Raw genomic sequence first — 17,292 nt, 5'->3', positions numbered from 1 at the left:
CCTTTTGCCCATTCTCGGTTGCTGCATCAAAGCGGACACCACTGTTTTGGTTGGTGCTCTTTTTATCTTGGGCGATCGTGTAAAATGTATTCCCATTTATCTCGTACCCTTGGAAAGTCGTTATAGTCGAAGATGGTGTCTTGGCCAACATGTACAGCTGATCTACAACATCATTGTCATTCATTAAATGTTTTCTCAACCAACTGCCGAAAGTCTCCATGTGGGCCTTCCTAATCCAGGATTCAGGCTTCCCCGGGTTGTCCGAGCGTAAAATATTCTTGTGTTTCTCAAAGTACGGAGCCACCAAGCTGGAATTGGTCAGTACAGTGTGGTGTGCTTCAGTCAGAGAATGGCCGTCCATACATATCATTGATTTCCTTCCGATCGTGCCTTTTCCACTTAGTCTCCCCTCGTGCCGCGATCGAGGAAGACCAATCGGCTTAAGGTCAGGAACAAAGTCAACAGAAAACTCAATTACCTCCTCATTTCCATAGCCCTTGGCGATGCTTCCTTCTGGCCTAGCACGTTTACGAACATATTTCTTTAATACTCCCATGAACCTCTCGAAGGGGAACATATTGTGTAGAAATACAGGACCGAGAATGAAAATCTCTTCGACTAGGTGAACCAAGAGGTGCGTCATAATATTGAAGAAGGATGGCGGGAACACCAACTCGAAACTGACAAGACATTGGATCACATCGTTCTGTAACCGTGGTAGAACTTCTGGATTGATTACCTTCTGAGAGATTGCATTGAGGAATGCACATAGCTTCACAATGGCTACTCGAACATTTTCCGGCAGGAGCCCCCTCAAAGCAATCGGAAGCAATTGCGTCATAATCACGTGGCAGTCGTGAGACTTCAGGTTTTGGAACTTTTTCTCCGCCATGTTTATTATTCCCTTTATATTGGACGAGAATCCAGACGGGACCTTCGTACTGCTCAGGCATTCAAAAAAGATGACCTTCTCTTCTTTGGTCAGAGCGTAGCTGGCACGACCTTGAAACCATTCTGGATGTCGGTCATCGGGGTCTTTCAAACGTTGTTGGTCCTGCCGTGCTTCCTTTGTATCATTTGTCTTCCCATACACGCCCAAGAAGCTTAGGAGGTTCACGCAAATATTCTTCGTAACGTGCATCACGTCGATTGCAGAGCGGACTTCTAGGACTTTCCAATATTCTAGCTCCCAGAATATAGATTTCTTCTTCCACATGGCTGCGTGCCCGTCAGCTCCCTTTGGAACTGATTGTCCGCCAGGACCCTTTCCAAAGATGACTTTCAAATCCTTGACCATATCAAATACCTCAGCACCAGTGCGTTCCGCAGGCTTCGGCCGGTGATCTGCCTTACCGTTGTAATGCTTTCCTTTCTTTCTTACTGGATGAATTTTCGGAAGAAATCGACGATGCCCAAGGTACACGTTCTTCTTACAATTTGGCAAATGTACACTTTCAGTCTCATGTAAGCAGTGCGTGCATGCATTGTGTCCCTTATTTGACAGTCCCGAAAGGTTACTAAGAGCAGGCCAATCGTTGATAGTTACGAAAAGCAATGCTCGTAGGTTAAATTCCTCTTCTTTGTGCTCATCCCACACACGGACACCAGGTCTGCCCCACAGCTGTAAAAGTTCATCAACTAATGGCCTTAGGTACACATCGATGTCGTTGCCGGGTTGCATCGGACCTTGGATGAGCACTGGCATCATAATGAACTTCCGCTTCATGCACAACCAAGGAGGAAGGTTGTAGATGCATAGAGTCACGGGCCAGGTGCTATGGCTGGAGCTCTGCTCGCCAAAAGGATTCATGCCATCTGTACTTAGACCAAATCTTATGTTCCTTGCGTCAGCTGCAAAATCTTTGAACTCTCTGTCGATCTTTCTCCATTGCGTTCCATCTGCGGTGTGTCTCAACTCCCCGTCCGACTTACGGTCCTCTTTGTGCCATCGCAACAACTTGGCATGCTCTTTGTTCCTGAACAGACGTTTCAACCGTGGTATTGTAGGAGCATACAACATCACCTTGGCGGGAACCCTCTTCCTGGGTTTCTCGCCCTCAACATCGTCACCAGGGTCATCGCCTCTGATCTTATAACGCAATGCAGTGCATACCGGGCATTCATTCAAATTCTCGTATTCACCGCGGTAGAGGATGCAGTCGTTGATGCATGCATGTATCTTCAGAACCTCTAAACCTAGAGGGCAGACAACCTTCTTTGCTTCGTACGTACTGGCGGGCAACTCGTTATTCTTTGGAAACATATTCTTCAACATTTTCAGCAAGTTTTCAAATGCCGAGTCAGCTACACCTGCCTGTGCCTTCCATTTCAGCAAATCCAGTGTGCAGCCCAGCTTTTTCAGACCATCATCGCATCCGGGGTACAACGACTTTCTGTGATCCTCTAACATGCGATCCAAATTCTCCCTCTCCTTTTCAGTTTCGCAGCGTCTCCGTGCATCAGCAATGGTCCGACCAAGATCATCAACGGTCTCATCACGTGCCTCTTCTTCACCTTCACCTTCCCCTTCACCTTCCCCTGCACCTTCAGCATCCTCCATGAAAGTATCACCGAAATGAGCAAGATAGCTTTCATCGATGAAATCATCCCCTTCTTCATCTTCTTCCATTATAACCCCTCTTTCTCCATGCTTGGTCCAACAATTATAGCTTGGCATGAAACCGTGCCGAAGCAGGTGCAGGTGAACTTCTCTTGAGGAAGAGTAACCCTTCTGATTCTTACAGTCAACACATGGACAGATAACAAAACCCTTCTGCTTGTTCGCATTAGCCACTACGAGGAAATCTTTGAAACCCGTAGTGAACTAGCGGGAGAGTCGGTTACCGTACATCCATTGCCGATTCATCTGCATTATTATAATATAAAATATATAATTAACCATCATGCATTTGTTAAACTAACTAGCTATAAACAATAGAAATTAAACAATGAACAACACACATGCATATTTTATCAATGACACACATGCATGAAAGGTTCAAGTTGCTAACCGCGATCAAGGAGGAAAAAATAAATGAGGAACCTCAAGTGTGGCTCCAACACTTCATATCATGTTTGTTTCACGCTCTTGGGGCATTTCATCAAACACCTTGTGTGCATAAGAGGAACCAAAAGCAAACCTACACCCCCTTGTGAAGCTTGTGAAGAGAAGTGGCACCAAATGGCTAACTGAGCATGCTGAACTGGTATATATAGGGGAGGAGCTTTAGTCGCGGTTGGCCTGGCCAACCGCGACTAAAGGCCTTTGGGCACCTTTAGTCGCGGTTGGCCTGGCCAACCGCGACTAAAGCCCCTCACGTGCACCAGCTGGCCACCGAGCGCCCTGGGCCCACGCCTTTGGTCGCGGTTCGTCTGCCGAACCGCGACTAAAGACTTCATTAGTCGCGGTTCCTACAGTTTCGCGACTAATGGGGCTGGACGGTAGCCTCTTTTTCTACCAGTGGGCTACACAGCGATAACAAGGAAGAGATCCGGCCGCCGAACAACAGAGGACAAAAGGGATTCCCCCCTCAAGGTCGGATGGTAAACATGATATATGCAACGCATATACCCAAGAGGGAGCGGAAGCGTGCACTAAGGGACGTATACGCGATGGAGCCAGTCGCCCCAAAATTCAACCCATGGTCCTCTTGCCCGATCACTTTCGATCGAAGAGACCATCCGACCAGTATCCGCCATGGCGGATTCGCCGCATGGTTTTAGACCCAATCGTTGATGGATTTCACCTCACGAGAGTCCTAATGGACGGCGGCAGTAGCCTGAACCTGCTTTATCAGGATACAGTGCGCAAGATGGGCATAGACCCTTCAAGGATTAAACCTACAAAGACAACCTTCAAAGGCGTCATACCAGGTGTCGAGGCCAGTTGTACAGGCTCAGTCACACTGGAAGTGGTCTTCGGATCCCCGGATAATTTCCGAAGCGAGGAGTTAATCTTCGACATAGTCCCGTTCCGCAGTGGCTATCACGCTCTGCTCGGACGAACCGCTTTCGCAAAATTCAACGCGGTGCCGCATTATGCATACCTTAAGCTCAAGATGACAGGCCCTCGTGGAGTCATCACGGTCAATGGAAACACGGAACGCTCCCTCCGAACAGAGGAACATACAGCGGCTCTCGCGGCAGAAGTACAGAGCAGCCTTTTAAGGCAATTTTTGAGTCCGGCCGTTAAACGACCGGACACGGCCAAACGCGCCTGGAGCAACATCAACCAAGACCACCTGGCACGTTCCGAGCACGCGTAGCAATGCGGCCTCAACCCCAGCCCTCTCACAATTGTAAGACAAACTCTCCGCGTACATAATTACGCCCTGGAGATACCATGGGCATAGGGGGAGAGGCACAACCACAACAGACCCAGAGTGTGGTTCGACCACACCAGGGGCTCCCAAGTGTGTCGCTCTTTTTAACTTTTATTTCTCTCTTTTCTATACAGAACTCTGTCCGGCGGCGAACCTGCCGAACTCATGATGCAACAGCCTGGGAGGGACAAAGGCCGCGACAAACACTCAGGTGGTCTCCATTACGAGCATTAAATTTGTTAAATACACCATTCCGCGGCCTACCCTTGGAGGGAGACGCCTTTAATTCGTCCAATCCCTTGCTTTCCGCACCATTTGTATCATTCCGCACTCATAGCAGCTCTTCTCGAATAAAATGCAGCACTTTTTGCCCATAATTGCATTACCTTATATATATATGTTCATTTACGACATGTTGCATCCGTACATTTTGGTACGGCCAAATACACCAGGGGCTTATGTTCCCCGCATTATGGTGTGATAAAGTCCGAACACTTTCACAAGTGCGGCACCCCGAACTTATAGCATTACATGAGTCGGCTCCGAATCATGTCTTGGGTCAATAGTTGGGTTTGCCCGGCTCCCATGTTTGGCACCTTACGTTCCGTTCTATCGGCTAAGGTAGCACTGGGAGAACCACTGCGATTGCGCCCCGGTTGAGCCGGGTTAACGCCTCAATGGAGAAAGCTAAAACTGACTGTCATGATAAGGCGAGAGACTGGTCGCTGTTCGAGAGGTCCTTTCGGGTCCTTAAAGACCTACGCCGCTTCGAGCGAAGTTCCGGATAATGTCCGACGAAGGCGTGGATAGCGCCCCGAATTCGGTCTTCCGAATACTAGGGGCTTTGCCGAAATTTAAAATTATAGAATTCTATGGCTAAGTGAGAGTGTTAAAGCACTATAAGTCCGGTTGCCTTGTTCGTTGTGTTGAGCGCCTCCCTAGATGGACCCAAAAATGGGAACAAGAGCACTCAAGTTTATCCCGAACACCCCAGCACTCGTGGCATGGGGGCTGAAGCCCACGACTTGCCATCTCTCAGATTTAATAAACGGCCGCACAGAAGTTAACATTCTAAATTAACAAGCGTTGCTTAGCGCATATGAACAAAGTTTTCAGCGCACAGGATAGCACATTGCGAATTTACTCAATAATTACATCCCTAGGGCACTCATCCGCAATTTTGTGGGCACCCTTCAGGACAGTCTTATAGTACATCTCGGGCGTACGATATTCCTTGCCCGCTGGTGGCGCGTCAGTGATTAGCTTCTCCGCATCCAGCTTGCCCCAATGCACCTTTGCGCAGGCAAGGGCCCGACGAGCACCTTCAATACAGGCGGAGCACTTGATAACCTCCACCAAGGGGCACGCATCCACCAACCGTCGCACGAGACCGAAGTAGCTCCCAGGCATGGCCTCTCCAGGCCACAGCCGGACTATGAGGCCGTTCATGGCCTGCTCGGCCACCTTGTGGAGCTCGACCAGCTGCTTCAGCTAGTCGCTAGGGGGCACCGGATGGCCGGCCTCAGCATACTAAGACCAGAAGACCTTCTCCGTTGAGCTCCCCTCCTCGGCTCGGTAGAATGCGGCGGCATCAGACACGCTGCGAGGCAGATCTGCAAACGCCCCTGGAGAGCTCTGAATTCGGGTAAGTAACACGTAATTTACATTCACATGCTTGCTTTGCATGAAAAATGCCTTACCCGCCGCTATCTTCCTCACCAACTCAATCTCCTGAAGGGACTTATGGGCATCGGCCTCGGCAGTCTTGGCACTTTCAAGAGCCAAGGCAAGCTCAGACTCTTGAGTCTTTGAGTCACGCTCCAAACTCTCATGCTTTTCCATGAGAGCCTGGAGCTCTTGCTGAACCACCGCCACCCGCGCCTCCTGCTTTTCTCACTCTGCCCGTTCCGCGGCCGCATTGCGTTCGGCCACAGACACGGCCTCCTTCAGGGTCGCCACCTCATTCGTGGCCCCTGCAGTACCCATGTTATCCTTGTTATTTTTTGTTGCAACCTAAATCCTTTTCTGTAAGGTACATGTTCAAAGTGGTGTTACTCACCTTCTTTGTCCTGGAGCTGCTTCTTGGCGCGGCCGAGCTCTTGCTCGGACCGCTCGAGCTCCTGCTTCAAAGCACCAACATCCGCAGTCAGTGCGGCAGAGGTCAGCAGCGCAGCCTGCAACCCATATTGACATAATTTTTTAGCAACCCTGCATATATCATCTTTTTTTTCAGATCCTCAGTCCGGCTTTTCTTTCCGAACACCGAACCAAGCATCAGGGGCTACTGTCTATGTGGTATTACATTGCATATTTTTTAACTTCTTACCTCAAAGCCTGATAGAAGGCTACTACAGGCTTCGGTCAGCCCGCTCTTGGCAAGCTGTACCTTCTGAATCACCGCACTCATAATAGTGCGGTGTTCTTCCTCGATGGAAGCACTCTGCAGTGCCTCCAACAAATTGTCCGGCGCCTCCGGTTGGACAGAAGCCGCCGGTGTCACGGTCTTGCCCTTCGTGCGAAGGGGCCGCCGGCCGGACTCCGGAACCACTGCGGGTTCTGATATGGAGACCGGCGCAAAGTCCGGGAGGACGCCTTGTGGCGCCTCCGGAGCCTCCCCCTGATGGGTCCCTTCTTGGGATCCCACCTCAGCGTCCTCGGTGTCGCGAGGGGTGGAGGCGGTCGGGATGGAATCTACATCCGACGGAGCCAACGACCCGCTCGATGAAGCGGGGAGATCATCATTGGCCGGACTACAGGCAGCATGCGGCATCAGAATAACACTATGTGACACAGAAAAAGAAATTATAAATCACTCAGGAATCCGGATACTTACAATCTCGCTGGAGGCCTGGCCCTTGAAGGCCATTCTTCCTCGCAAATGTTGATGTTGGCGGAGCTGTCCGAGGGAATAGTCCTTCCCCTCTTGGACCCTTCGGCCTCCCCTGTTGGGGAAGCCTTCCTCTTCCTCTCTCCCTCCTCTGGGAGAGAGTCCTCTTTCTCCTCCTCGTTTTCGGGGGAGGAGTCCGCCCCGGAGTCGTCAGACACCTGAAAACGGGAACTCTTTCGAGCACCTGTGGCCTCCTTCTTGGCCTTCTTCTCCAGCACCACGTGCGGTGCCGGAACCAGCAGCCTCGCTAGATGGGTGTCTACTAGGTTTTCTGGCATGGGAGCCGGGCAGATAATCTGCTCCGCCTTCCTCATCCAGTCCTGTCAAAGGAAAGGGGGACATTAAAACCCGCATAGAGTCAAACTATGAAAATCAAGTGTCCCGTCAAGGGGTAGAATCACTTACCTCGTCGGCTTGGCGCTGCGAGCGAAATCCGCGATCTTCAGTCGTGGATGCGGGGTCTTCGGCGCCCTTGAACAGCACCCTCCAAGCGCCTTCGTATGTCGTGTCGAAGAGCCCGCTCAGCGCCTGGTGCTGTTCCGGATTGAACTCCCACAGATTGAATGCCCGCTCTGGGCATGGGAGAATCCGGCGGACGAGCATGACTTGGACCACGTTAACCAGCCTGAGCTTCTTCACCAGCTTCTGGGTACAGGCTTGGAGTCCCGTTAGCTCCTCCGAACTACCCCACAGCAAGCCCTTCTCTTTCCAGGAGGTGAGCTGCGTGGGGATACCAGATCTGATCTCGGGGGCCGCCGCCCACTTAGGGTCGCGCGGCTCGGTGATATAGAACCACCCTGATTGCCACCCCTTGACGGATTCCATGAAGGCCCCTTCGAACCAAAGGACATTGGGCATCTTGCCCAACATGGCGCCTCCGCACTCCGCTTGAGTGACCTTCACTACCTTCGGCTTGACATTGAAGGTCTTGAGCCACAAGCCGAAGTGGGGCTGGATGCAGAGGAAGGCCTCGCACACGACGATAAACGCCGAGATGTTGAGGATGAAGTTCGGCGCCAGATCATGGAAATCCAGGCCGTAGTAGAACATGAGCCCCCGGACAAAGGGGTGAAGTGGAAAACCCAGTCCGCGGAGGAAGTGGGGAAGAAAAATGACCCTCTCATGGAGCCTGGGGGTGGGGATGAGCTGCCCCTCGTCGGGCAGCCGGTGCGCGATGTCGCCAGACAGGTAGTCGGCGCTGCGCAGTCTTTCGATGTGCTCCTCCGTAACGGAGGAGGTCATCCACTTGCCTCCCACTCCAGACATAACTGGGGAAGGTTGAGACGAGATGTGCGGGCTTGGGCGCTGGAGCTCGAGTGCGCGGAGATGGATAAGCAAAGGAGGAAGAAGGCATAGGTGAAAAGGTGAATCCTTATCCCTTATATGGGAGGGCGAAGTTTACGCGTCCCCCACCGTCCTGGTAAAACTCGCTTATCCCCCAAGCGTCACCATCAATGGCGCGGTTGGGTTACCCACGTCCGTATTGATGAGAATCCAGGATTAAGGGGGAACACGATCTCTGCTTCGACAAGACGTGCCAAGGAAACCGCTTCGCTAAATGCGATGAGGTTTTAGAGTAAAAAATGATTCAAGTAATGGCTTGGTAGTGGCGTGACGTCATGCCGCAAAAAACGTCAGGAGATTGAACTTGTGTATATATTATTCTCTCTACGGTGGAATGTGGAATTTATTTTGCAGAGCCGGACACTATCCTGGTGTTCACAATCTTCTATCATTCAGAGGAGGAACCTGCCTTGCAATGCCAAGCAATATACGCGCCGGACTTATCGTCATTGAAGCCTGGTTCAGGGGCTACTGAGGAAGTCCTGGATTAGGGGGTGTCCGGATAGCCGGACTACCATCATCAGCCGAACTATCATCGGCTGGACTATCGTCATCGACCGGACTCCAAGACTATGAAGATACAAGATTGAAGACTTCGTCCCGTGTCCGGATGGGACTTTCCTTGGCGTGGAAGGCAAGCTTGGCAATACGGATACGTAGATCTCCTACCATTGTAACCGACTCTATGTAACCCTAGCCCTCTCCGGTGTCTATATAAACCGGATGGCTCTAGTCCGTAGGACAACAACAACAACAACAACCATTACAATCATACCATAGGCTAGATTCTAGGGTTTAGCCTCCTTGATCTCGTGGTAGATCCACTCTTGTAAACATCCACAATATCAATATCAATCAAGCAGGAGGTAGGGTTCTACCTCCATCAAGAGGGCCCGAACCTGGGTAAAACATCGTGTCCCTTGTCTCCTGTTACCATCCGCCTAGACGCACAGTTCGCGACCCCCTACCCGAGATCCGCCGGTTTTGACACCGACACCCGTCGACAACTAGTGAAAATTGAGGCCCAACATGCATTTCGGCCTACTAAAGGCCCATGGTGTCATCTGGGCCGTAACAGACCAATAGAATATACAGCATGTTAATGGCCCGAGGCTACCTGGGCCAAACTAAGCGCTGGGTCCACAAAAGGCCCAACTAAAATATAGGAGGGAGTAAGTTGTGGGCCTGGCGCAAAGTGTGAATGATCCAATCATTCGGTCCCAAGAAAGATGCGGGCCGGCCCAATTGTGGCCCGCTAAAAACAAAGCCCGCTAGAGGCGAATGTTTCGGCCCGGTCGACTACATCAGATTTTTTTTCAGATAGCGAATGATGGAAGTAACTAGTAGGAATTAAGAACAAACCTTCTCTATACAATAAAGAAATTACGACATAGTAACTAAGAATAAACCTACACTATATAATAAAGGATTTATGGTATACTACATCCACTGGGTATCAAAGTTCCCCGCCAGTGATCATAAAGCGCAATGAAGAAACAGATTACAAAAACTGGGCATCATTGCAGCGTAACAAAAAAATAATGAACTGATACCACTTCCAAGACAGTTCAAGAAAGGTTAGCCTTGCGCAGGAACTACTGCGCAAGCTGCTGAGCAAGGCTGTGCGACCAGACTAGCATGTCGATCATAGCTTCCAGGTGTAGCTGTTTAGCGATGAGGTTCTCATTGGTGTTCTCCGCTATCTTTCTTAGAGATAGGACCTCAAGTCAAAGTTGAGTTGCAGAATGCCTTTCTTCTAGAACTTGGGACTGAAGAAGTTGAACTAATTCAGACAACAAATTCTGTGAGCTTGTCTGACTGCTAGTCTCAAGTAATTTGAACACTACATCAAGACAAGACTTTGGGGTTGTCTTGCTATCTTCAAGATGTTTTGCCTTCTTTGCTGCAATATATGTTGGGTTTGTCTCACAGCCTTCAGCAGACTTGTGCATGCCATCAAGCATATCACCCTGAAACAAAGTAGAGAAATGACAGGTTTTGCACGTGTATAAACAAAGATGATAATTGCGCTGTCAATTCCATCCAATTTATAATTAGAAAATAAAGAGTAAGTTCAAAATATCAATAGCATAATTTGGCAATGTTCATAATGCGGGGAGCTTCACCACACTACTGGATTACCATGTCAACATAACAAGCATAGATGAAGGGCAAAGACAATCATTGTATCTATTTTGGTTAATGTGCATGGCATGTTGTTCATATCATCAGCCACATCAGTAAGATAAAACAGGAGATGACAAGGTGCAAACGTGGGCTGCTTCACCACACACTGGATTATAGATCCACAAAAACAAGCATTTATATAGGGAGTATTGAGTAATGTGCATGGTATGAATAAGGAATTTGGTTTTACGAGTAAAACTTAGAACTTACGGTTCTTGCAAACATGCATTTTGAGAGAAACAACAAACTAAATAGCAGTAAACGATAGGGAGTATGAGCAAATTAAATAGAAGTTGAGGATAAAGGCTTTAGAAGGACTGACTTACATTAACAGTTAACACCGGCTTATAATGCGCTTCTCCATTTCAAGGGAAGGATAACTCAAAAAATTCAGCATAGAATCTTCTTCATAAGCATTGCCTGTACTCTACATTTTGTAGAGAGTAATTATAGATATGATAATACTGGAAGGGATAGAGGATAATGAAGATAAGATGCAGATTGATGCTACTTAATCAACTATCAATCCCTGGAAGTACAAGCGTTACAAGACAAAATGTACTGAAAAGAGCAATGGGCTACACTTCTGCATTGGCATTGTCTGTGTATTCTACTTTTTGGTAAGATTAAATATAGATCTGATCTTTTTTAGTAAATGGTGGGCGAGGGAGATAAGATGCAGAATGCTACACACTGAACCAATCCCTCTTCCCATAATACAAGAGTGTTTTGAACACTGGTGTACTATACAAAACGTTCTTATATTATGGGACGGAGGGAGTACCTGTTAATGTAAGTACAATGATAGACGACGTTTAGTCCTTACAAGAGGACTGCAGAGCTAAACCTCTTCAAAAGCATTGGGTTGACTCTAAATTTATGTAAGAGTCCATATGGATCTTATAATGTCCACCAAATGGACGATAACGAGGCTAACATGTGCACTGATGCTACATAATCAAACAGCTATGAAAGTAAGTATGATCATACAGGGCAAGAGGTACTCACAAGAGCAATGCAGTGTGCAGTATAGTTGCGAGGTTTTGTGGTCCCTTGAGAATGAATGTTCTTTTGCTAACAGTTTTTGTACAAGTGAGACGTTAAGGCAAATGCAGAAATGTAGTTCAAATTGTGATGTGATATCATAGACAATACCTTACGCTACAGCCGAGACCAATGTGTAACAAGATTATTCCAGTCACCGTCAGATAAATGTAGCACCAGAGACTTCATAGAAATTTCATTTAGAGGCTTCCCATCAAAGTGCGCTTGCCTCAAGTAGGAACGATACTTCATCAACGCATGCTTGAAAAGCGCAACCAACCCTTGCTCGTCTTCACAATCCAGTTTGGTCCTCACCTATTTAAAAGAATGAAATCTTGTGTCTTCTGTGAGCTGAAACATATGCAGTAATGACCATGAATAACATTAGTACATTACTTACGCGTAAGTTGCAGAGGAAAACTGGAAATTGTTCTATGTCTGCGGTATAATCTTTCCATGAAGGAAAGATGCGAACAAAGTTCCTGACAACAATATAAGCTTCATATTCTAAACTGGGTAGACATGGAACAGGGGTCCTATTTGCTGCAATTGGGGCTCTCTCTGGTTCGAAAAGGGATTTGGCAACTGGATTTGCTGTACTCTTTGCTGGAATGGGGGTTTTGCATCGTAGAGCTGGTGCTATGTCAACTGGCATCATCATACTGTTTGCTGCAGTTGGGGTCTGCTGAGTTGGGGCATCATAAATTACCAGTGTAGTAGGGCTAGAGTCTGCTAAAGTTGGGTGTTTTGTGGGTCAGGTGATATTGCAACTACACCTAATGGGCTATTTGATTTATCAGGTGCCACTACCTTTTCTAAATACTTTGCTTGTGCTCCTCCACGATCAGCAATCGCCCTCTTCCTTTTGAACGTCTGATACACAAGAACAACATTTGAATGGATAAATATGGTCTGATGACAGATGGAATATGTACTGAAAATGGATAGGCAGGGCATATTCGCATACACGATGTGTAAACTAAGCTAATGGCAGTTCAACAAAGTAGAATCAATGCAAAGCATCAGTTGCAAGATATGTGCTACCAATATAACCTTGGAAAGTTAGAGCAAGCACCTTGATGGGTGAATAAGATAGGGCATCTGCCTCTAACTCCTCCACTAGGGAGCTACATTAACTTAGGTCTCCCCCTAGCTTAGAATCACTGTTAGGATCGTATTCTGAGCATGAATTTGTAGGTGGAGAGTGTTTGCATTGCATTGCATCCAAACTTGATTTCAGTCCCGTAATGCCAAGTTTGACAGCCATGTCATTGTTCTACTTTATTCTTTTCATGCGTGCAAGCTCATAATCATTATGATGCTGTTCAGAATCTGAGATTCATGAAAACATAAAAGTAGTCAGATTATCTATGGAAAATGCATTGCGGATTCAACTCAAAGAGTGTATCCCTATAAACCCCGGCATATGCAAAGTTCACCCCCCAACCGTGCTGACCAGACCACACACAGAAATACAAACCCCTTATGTCTCTACAATAGGCAGACACACATTTCAAAACTGAAGTAGGAACATTAGAATCATATGAAATTCATATTTGAACAAATAAACTAAGGAATTATGAGTGGCATAATGTTTAGCTTCAAGGGTGGAGTGTTGGTAGTGCGACACAAAGCAAGTAGGAAGACTGTATTCCATGTAAAAGATCAAAGCCTATGTAAAAGCTGGAAATGACACTTTCTTTCTATATAATGAAGTGTTTGTTGCCCACACATGATGGAAGAGATCACATAGAGAAATACTATTCACTCATGTCTACGGTTCTAGTATTTTGAAACAGGGTGGTCCATCCTAAAAGAATATTGACAACAAATATGACAAGGCAAACATAGATGTAGTGAATCAACCATTTACTTGTGAGCTTAATAGGACAAGTATGCAGAATTATAACTGCAGTAAGAGACTGTCCAAACTCTGAATCAAGATGTTTTTCTAGCACTTATTGTTTGCAACTAATTGACGTGAATAATTGGATATTATATCAAATGAGTAAGAACGACAAGTAAAATTGTCAACAAACCTGGCTTGCAGTAGTAATCTGGGTCAATATCACTACGACCAACAATCCAAAATGACTATTATCTATTCCTAGGGCCGGAATTTTGAAAACCCTATGAAATTTACAGGTACTAAAGATTACTGAAATACATCTGAACCATTAAGTGTAGGTAGGACTCAGCACACAACAAACCCTAATGACAGTCCCGCCTAATTAGTAATGAATCAATTAGAAAATGGGTGATGAGGAGTGGCTGCTGAGTGTTGAGGACGTATCTTAGGATAAATCGGGTTGGCTTCGTGGGTGCTACACGCCTGAGCCCTGAACGGACTGTGAAGGTAGGCACGGCGACGCGCTCTGGCAGCGGTGACACTATTGGGCAAGTGGCTCCTGACCTCTTGTTAGTCCGGCGTCTCCTCCTAGAGTCATATCGTCCAAGTACGGCAAGTCGCCGACGAGGTAGGCGGCTGGGGGCGAGTATAGATCGGAAGCGCGCAGCAGAACAGAGGGGAATCGAGGCCTGGGACGACCTAAAATCCCAGGGTGGGCTGGCCCACCATGGGCACCCTGTAGAGATACAAACCCGAGCGGCGAACATGCATTTTTGAAACTAATTTAGAAACATTTAGCTGACCAATTAAATGACTTTGTTTTAATAATATCAGATTCATATTTGAACAACTAAGCTTGTTTAGCTTGATGGGTGGAGCAGTGCTATTATGACACGACGCACGTATTTTGATCGTATAGTGATCATAAAAGGGGGAAACTCTAAGCATATTTTTTTAGCAAAAGAGGGTTTCCCCTCCGATTCTATTAAAGAAACCACCATGGAACCAACATGATCAATTAAAAACTAAGCATGATCAATTAAATCGTATTATGACTGTGCCATGGCAGATTTGAAGCTGCAAACCGGAGAAATGATATTTAGCATATATTGTTTGCTTCGAACTAAGAACTAAATTCTAAGAGCTGAAAAGAAAGTAGAGTTACCAAGTTACAATATATTTTCTGGTTGAGATCAAAAAGTTGAGGAGATATGAAGTACCACCTCTCTTGCGGCGGCGTGTAGGCATCAGGGGTGCGATGGCTGTCGGTGGCGTTGAAGCAAATCTGCGATGGTAGACGGGTGCATCAGGGGATAAGTCCTGTTGCGGTGTAAGAGAAGTTTGTGTGAGCGGCCCCGGCAAAGAGGATGATGGCGCCGATGAAGCGAGAGGACGCGATGCAAGGCTCTTGGTCCGTCGCCGTGGATGAGAAATGTCCATCTCTAGCAGTGGACGATGCGGTCTTGGTAGGCGCTCCGGCATGGTGGAGGACGATGGCGATGGATGGGGTGGAGGACGGCGGCGATGGATGGGGTGGAGGACGACGGTGATGGATGGGGTGGCGGACGGAGGAGGCTGGTGTGGTGATGGTGTTCTAGCACGAACGGTGTATGAGTGAGAAAATGGAGGGAGAGGTCTGGGGAACCATGTTTTTGGGACGCGCCTGTCTGAAATATGGGAAAGTCACAAACTTAGCCCTCGTTTAAAATTTGCATGTCTCATCGGTTGGAGATAGGACGGTAATCTCGCATTCGCCAATATTTTCCCAAAGCGATTTCGGGTGAGCAGAGGGTGGTTGGCACCCATGGTTGGTGCCCACGGTGTATGAACGGGGCTGACAGGTAGGGCAGTTGTGTCATGTCTGAGTGAAGTTACAAACCTGCCCCTATTGGAAATATTTTCCTACATCGATTCCGGCTGAGTCGAGTTTGTTTCGCCGCCCACCGTGTATGAATGGGGAAATGGAGGGAGAAATAGAGGTCTTTCGGACGAACTTGAATCAAATGTGTTTTCCTGAACTTGTTTGGCACCCACCATGTCAGAATGGGCTCAGAGGCGGTCGTGTTACATCTAATTGAAGTTACTCACCTACCCCTATTTAGAGCAGTGGAAATCGGGCCGATGGATTGTCCGTGTAATGGGTAGACAATAATTTCCATCTCCAAAACACTTGGCTTCGGGTAGCCGACGTGGGAGTGGACATTTTGCCACTTCTTTCAAATTTTGGGACAATAAGCATCCACGTTTACCCTGGCAACTAAATTTGAATCCATTTTGTATTCCTATATGAATCTTTATAAATCATTCTATGTGTTTTTATATATCTTCAAAAGCACAACAAATAGGTATTCCACTGTCATATATGAATATGGTTAACAAATGTCGGTACTCCAATTCAGAAGCTAGAATCCATTTTAAGGTGAATTCGAATATTTGGAACACTTCATGTCCAACTCAAATGTCACACGCAGCATAATGTGTACTCCCATTTAGATATGTACACAAGGGATGTATCAAGATTCAAATACCGAGTCAATCAACCAAGAATGTACAGAACTAACAGACATATAAACACTTATAGAGTATATGGATCAATAATATCAACTAACATACATTGGATACTTAGTCCCAATACTTCTTTCTTCCCACACTGCATTGGTAAGTTGAATGGTTAATCTGGTAAGATGCGTCCTTGATATGTTATATGAGGACGTGTAGTCAGACTAGTTGTAGCCACACACATCACACTAGCTTTTACTGTATATTTCATGCGATTACATTTGGCATATCGAGATCTAAGCAATCTACAATAGGATGAAAAGACTGACATCCTTCACATTATTGGCGAACTCAGTTCATAGAAACAAGCAATTCAACCATTCTATGGGTAAATCAAAAGCGCCACTGGAATATTTTTCACTACCCCAATCATACATGAAAAAAGGGGCGACGCCACCATAGGGTCTGGTATGGGCGGCCGCCTCGGGTGGCTGGAAAGTGTGCACCTAGTTTGAGTCGTCCAGGTTGTCCCAGGCTAGTTTTGTTCGTCCCAACGCACGAGCAGGCAATGCAAAAATTGAAGAAAAATGTTTCAATTTGGATGGGCCAATAACATAAGTGCAAGGCAGGCCCTATAGCAGACTCGCGGACCAAACGAGCGCCTCCCATATCGATCGACGGCAGGAAAATTCCCAATTCGTTTGCTCCAGCCTCTAGTCTGGTTCGCTCCTAACCAAGCGGCTGCTGGACGGACCGACATAGGACTTCCTCGTGCCCTTGTTGGAGGGCGGTCGCTGGGCTTCAAGCGAACGGAAGGACAAGAAGACGAAGATCCAACCCTAGGTGTAGCCTGCATGGGAGGCAGCAGGGGCAGCACGGGCATGGCATCGAGGTTGCACAAACGGACAGTCGTAGCTTGCAAGAGTAGCATGCGCAAAAAGTAGGTACATCACATCCCTGGTTATATCTAATTCAACTGTTCAATTTCTGGCCAATAGTTAAACCTGACGGTGTTGTCAAACTGCCTGTATGTACTATGAGAAAATGAAACCAATATCTTCTTATTTTATAACTCCCCCAATCAATACTGAACTGACTGAATCTGATGTATCTAATCAAGTTTCCAGTGCAAACATACAAGCTCGTGTTGTTCTTGAGCC

The sequence above is a fragment of the Triticum dicoccoides genome, chromosome 4B, assembly GCF_002162155.2.
Source record: "Triticum dicoccoides isolate Atlit2015 ecotype Zavitan chromosome 4B, WEW_v2.0, whole genome shotgun sequence".
Taxonomy (NCBI): Eukaryota; Viridiplantae; Streptophyta; class Magnoliopsida; order Poales; family Poaceae; genus Triticum; species Triticum dicoccoides.
The sequence above is the reverse complement of the archived record's forward strand: the minus strand, read 5'-3'. Positions refer to the sequence as shown.